We start from the raw sequence: 6,053 nt of genomic DNA, 5'->3' as shown, positions 1-6,053 counted from the left end.
GCGCTATGTTTAAAACATCACACCCCCCTGTCTTGGCAAATGCTTTTCCTCAGCCCCAAACGCCCTTTACCTCTTTTTCCATTTCTACTTCTCTTCAAATCTCAGCTTGAGGGTCATCTGATTCACTCACTCACTCACTCATTCATTCACTCACTCATTCATTCATTCAATCAACAAGAGCTAAGTACTCACCAAGTACACAGGATGCCTCTGATTCAGTCCTCATTACTTCCACATACCTTGCACTTACGTCTAACAAAACACATCACACTAGGCCAGGCTTATTTATCGATGTGTCTGTCAAGCTCATTAGATTTTAGATTCCTTGAGGGCAGATTGGGTCTTGCTCACTGTCTAGCGTAGTTTCTAGAACTGAGCACGTAGCGGGTGCTCAATAAATATTTATTAAAGGATGAATAAAAGAGTAAATGAATGAATTGCTTTTCTAATTCTCTCCAGGTTGCCGTACTCTGAAGGGGATTCTCCAAGCCATCAAGTTGGCCTGGGATGAAATGTTTTTGTGCACATTACTTAATAAAAAGGGCTCTGGGTCAATCGAAAAATTTAAAGTCAATATGAAATTGATCCTCATCAGCACTTTCTCCTCCAAACATATAGACAAAAGGACATTTCTGAAACATACGTATTAGTGTTGCATTTTCTGCTCCAGAGACTCAGTGATCATTGTCACCTCCAAGTCCAGCCCTCATTAATTCATGGAGCAGCCAGCATAATCAGCCACAGGCTTCTTGGCAGCGTAACTCACAGACCAGCCTAGAATTTGGGGGAGTCACTAAGCTGCAAACAGAGCAATTTCCTTTCACGCTCTTTTCTCTTAGAAGTCACTGAGCACCATTTAAGTTAAGCTGAAAATCTTTGGGCTGAATTTCAAGGGCATCCCAGCAAACTAGTCCTCCTCAACTATGCAGGGAAAGAGGGTGTAGACACCCAAAATAACACATCCCATAGCACCTTCAGGAATTCCCATCCCACCTTTGCTCAGTTTAGTAGCCATATAACTAAAGATGCGCCTAGGAGGGGGAAAAAAGCAGTCAGCAGAGGAGAAAAACAAAACTCTTCTTGCTGGAGGAAACACAATACAATGAGAGCCAGATGTACCGCGTGTGACGATGCTTGGGCACAGTATCTGGCACATAGATGTCTTCATCACTAGAGGAGATGGTTGTGACTATCCACTTAGACTGGCTTCAGACAGAAGTGGGAAAATGATGCAGGACCCCTTGCTTAAGCAGCAGGGATGCTGATATGGACTGCATGCTTGTGTCTCCCCAGAACTGATATGTTGAAATCCTAATCCCTAATGTGATGGGTTTAGGAGGTGGGGTCTTTGGGAGGTAATTAGGTCATTAGGGTGGAGTGCTCATGAATGGGATTAGTGCCTTTAAAAAAAAGAGACAGGGAATTTCCCTGGTGGTCCAGTGGTAAAGAATCCACCTTCCAATGCAGGGGACTCAGGTTTGATCCCTGGTTGGGGAACTAAGATCCCACACGCCGTGGGGCGCCTAAGCCCGCATGCCACAACTACTGAGCGCGCGCGCCTCAACAAGAGAGCCCGCGTGCCACAAACTACAGGGTCCACAAGCCCTGGAGCCCCCATGCCACAACTAGAGAGAAAAAAAACACCCGCACGCCACAACTAGAGAGAAGACCGCGCGCCGCAACAAAAGATCCCGTGTGCCGCAAGCCGCTCCTAAGACCCAACGCAGCCAAAAAAAAAAAGAAAGAAAAGAAGAGACAGGACAGCTGGCTTCCTCTCTCTGCTCTCTCTGCCAGGTGAGGATACAAGGAAAGGATGGCTGCCTAAAAGCCAGGAAATGGGCCCTCAAGACACTGGACCTGCCAGCACACTCATCTTGGGCTTCCCAGCCTATAGAACTGTGAGGAATAAATAATTGTTGTCTAAGCCACCCGGTCTATGGTGTTTTTGGTACAGCAGCTTGAGCTAAGATAAAGGTGAAGTCACGGCTTCCGGGGCTGGCTGACTTTCCTCTCCTTCGATTCTGTAGAATGGTGCAGTGTCGCAGCCCGAGTGCCCCCTTACCCAGAATCACCTGGTGAGAACCGATAAGGCCTTAGAACGTTTCATTCAGGACGCTTCACCTTTCTCCTGGTTGAGGTGCCAGCTGGACATGAAGTGGGCCCTGACTGCCTGCATGCCAAGTTGAACACGCAAAGAAAAGATCGGGGAGACTTCCCAGGATGAACACCCCCAAATTTCAGGTGAGGGTCACAGTGACAGAGACTCCTTCAGACTAAGGCTCCAGGTGGTCCTGGTGACGGTCCTGTGGGGGCAGGGACAGGGTGGGGAATGAAGGCAGGAGAGGACTATGAAAAGCTGCCATGAGGAAAGGGCTTTATCCCAAGGTGCGCCCCTTTGAGCGCGGTGGGAGATGCCAGGCTCTAGCTTCCACGGTGTCACAGATAATCTGCCCCAAGCTTCTGTAAGCCAGGCTAGATTCTGTCTCTTCTGTTTCCCCAGAGGCCAAAAGGATCGCAGCTAATAACAGGTGTCGGTCAATGCTGTCAATAACACCACACCGCAATTCCATCCTTACCTCCTTGTTTTCTAGTTATTTGAAGAGAGTGTGTTCGTAGGTCCAACCACTGAAGCCCCTCATATTCTGACCCCGGGCCCTACTTGGCATATATATATGTACGATGTGTGTATATATATAGTATTGTGCAGCTTCACAGCCCAAGTGCCCCCTTACCCCATATGGTATTTGAAAATAACGGTCACATTTAATGTCACAGCAATACTGTAAAGAATGTGGTTTTATTTGCATTCTAAAAATGAGGTTCAGAGTGGTTAAGGCACATGCCCAAAGCCATACAGCTAGTAAGCAGTAGAGCCAGGACTTGAACCCACTGTCCTAATCTTAAATTTTTAAATCGGTTCAGTTTTCCCATTTTGAATACCAGTTAAGAGATGACATTTATGCTCTCTAGCCCAGTTGTGGGCCCCTTAGTTTGCAGAAATCCTGACCTTTATGATGTCCTCTGGTCTCCAGCCCACTGTTCCCTCTCTGGACTTGACACAGTTCTAGAACACGGCTTGCACACGCCCTTTGGCTCTTCCCTCCTGAGATACTTGAGATCTCCCCTACATGAGTCAGTCCTGATCCAAAGCCATTCTTCTTCCACGTTAAAATTCTTTTTAATGATTTACTTTTTTATATTCATAAAAGTGATGCATACTCAATCATAGTATCAGATTTAGAAGAAAAAATATAAAGAGGGAAATAAAAGTCCTCCTTATCCTACTACACAGAGAAATTCACTCCTAATATCTTAATGCCTTGTCTTCAGCCTTTTTAGGGGCCTATGCCTATACACCTAGAGATATGTTTGCACCAAAATTGGAATTGTGTTGTCCATAAAGTCCTGAAGCTTACTTTCATGTCCATATGCCATTAAGAACAATAAAAAATTCTTTAGAATGTTTTATTTAATGACTACATTATTTGAATATGAAAAACTTCGGTGAAGCATTTTCCTCCTTTTTGGAAATTTTGGTTGTTTTCCCTTTTTCAAAACTACAAGTAATGTCGAAATAAACTTGTTTGTTCATACATCTTTGTAATTTCTATTTTTAGGATGGAATACTGACAGAGGAATTCTGAGGTCAAAAGTTATGAAGACATTTCAGGCTCTTCCAGATGATTTTTATTAATTAAATCCTCACCAGTAGAATTCCATTTTACACTGGAAGATAATTTTTCCTGGAAGGTCCCCTCAAAGTGGTAGCAAAGGGCAATCTTTCAGATGATCTTGCATTTGTTTGAGTAGGAACTGAGTTTAAGGGAATGTCAAGACAAGACTCTGTTCATCTAGGCTGGGAGGGGTTACGGTTAATGCAGCTAGCATTACTTATCCTAACTAATCCACAGGGAGTGTCTGATTTACTCAGTAGTCCCCAAATCAAAAAGCCTCAGCTGGTTCTCTGTGTATCCATCCACGAATCTGCTTTTGACCAGCATGGCTTTTCAGAGAGGCATGGGTGATGTGTAGCCCCTAGCATCTAACCTACTGTTCAGCATCTAGTAAGGTTTACCTGGGTGTGGGTTCATGTGTGTTCAAGGAATGAATGAAAACATACAAGAACCTCACAATTCCAACTGGCTGATATGTAAGCAAGGTGCACTCTGCCAGCTGAAGTGGATCATCATCTGGTCTCTGTGTAAAGAGCTTCACCCCCAGAATAACCCCATTTTAGCTACACAGGGCATCTGTACACTGCCTCTCAACAAGAAAAACCCAATGCTGGGGACCACCCTTAGGAACAGAGGCTGTTGTGCAGAGGAAAGTGGTATTTCCCAACACAGTTGTTTCTCTTCTCCCGCTGATGCTAATTACAGTTCGCTAAATGTAAACTGGGGAAACATCTCGCCCACCCAAAAGAGTTCCAGAAATGGGCCCGCTGTCTTCACAGTAACCTGGGAGCAGAAAACTCTGCCTCCTTCTAAGTCTTGTATCTGTTTTTCCTCCCAGTACGACACAGACAGGTAAACACAAAGAGGTCCACTCACAGACAAGGTGAGTTTGAAATTGCAAATCATCCCAACCTCAGGGCCTTTCTTTTGGTCACTTGCTCTGATGCAAAGCTGGGGCATGAAGTGGAGGCATGAGGAAGACACTGCCTGGCTGGCCAGGGGTTTAATTACACGTGTGTGTGGAGCTACGGTGGCACTCCGGCAATGCAAGTTACACAACTAATTATACTGAAACAACAAACTCGAGCTTTCTTGAAGGGGCCCTGCCCATGGGACCACCATATTGTCATTTTCCCACACAATCATTCCTTTCTTCCATTTTAGCATCACTTGTTGAATTTTCACCCTCTATTAAAATCCTCCTCATTTTAGGACATTATCAAGGGTCACCACCTCAGGGCAGCCCTCCCTGGTTTTACACTCCATATGAATACATTCACCTTTCTTCAGTGTTATCATGACACATTGCTTGGGCCTCTTTTATACTATTTTCAGTGTCTGCGCCTCTGTTGTCAAATCTGGAAAACAAGACTGATGGGTCTCTACGGTCTTTTCATGCTTTTCTTTTCAAAACTTTATTTTTTGCATTCTTAGGAATAATAATCAAATGCTTTAAAAATGGTACAGTATAGCAGTGAGATTGTGGCTTTGGCACCAGAAAAACAAAGTTGGAGCATCAACTGAGTTGCTTCTAGCTGAGTGACCTAGGCAGGACTAACCATGTCTTTGGCCCTCCGTTCTCCCATCTGTAAAATGGCAAAAATGCTGATGTGACATCACAAGGCTGCAGAGTAGATTAAATCAGGTTGTGCATGTAAAAGCACTTTATAAATAAATAGGTGTTTGTATTAGCTATTTTAATAAAAAGCCCTGAATGGCTCTTTCCCTACTCTAAGGAAACTACCACCATTTCTGGATTAAACATCTTAAAATCTAACACCTCTGATTCTCAGAATCATGCCCAATAATCTACACTGTCTCTCTGTCTGTAGAACAAAGATTCTTCATTAAAAACCAACTTTGGGGACCCTCTCGTGTGTGCCTACTTTGTATTAAGCATTTGCCAAGCTCATGCCACATAAACAGAGTGAAAGAATTAGAGAGGCTTAGTTTAGGGTCAAGTCCCAGGTCTGCAAATGAATATTTGCGTGATCGTGTGAAAATGGCTTCGCTTTTTGAATCTTCGTTTCCTTGTCTATATATCAGTGGTGATACTGCCTGCTATAAAGGACTGCTGTGAAAATGACCACGTGACAACACTCAAAGCACACAGACACGACACCTGGCATAGAGCAGGCACTCCACAAAGACCAGTCCCTTTCTCCTTCTTTCCTTTCCCTTTGAGCACCGAGGTTCTAGAATTCCACAATATAAAACATTCATACACATAGATGAGGGGTAGATGATGGGTGGTCTCTAGGAGAGTGATGTCAGAGAAAGATTTTACCAGAAACTTCATTCCAGTATCAAAAACGGGCCCCTGCTTGAGGCTGTCACCCACTGTGCTCATCACCACAATAGTTTACAGTGAGCATTTAA

Source organism: Balaenoptera borealis, assembly GCF_965194805.1.
Source record: "Balaenoptera borealis genome assembly, chromosome: 1".
In the NCBI taxonomy this organism is placed as follows: Eukaryota; Metazoa; Chordata; class Mammalia; order Artiodactyla; family Balaenopteridae; genus Balaenoptera; species Balaenoptera borealis.
The sequence above is the reverse complement of the archived record's forward strand: the minus strand, read 5'-3'. Positions refer to the sequence as shown.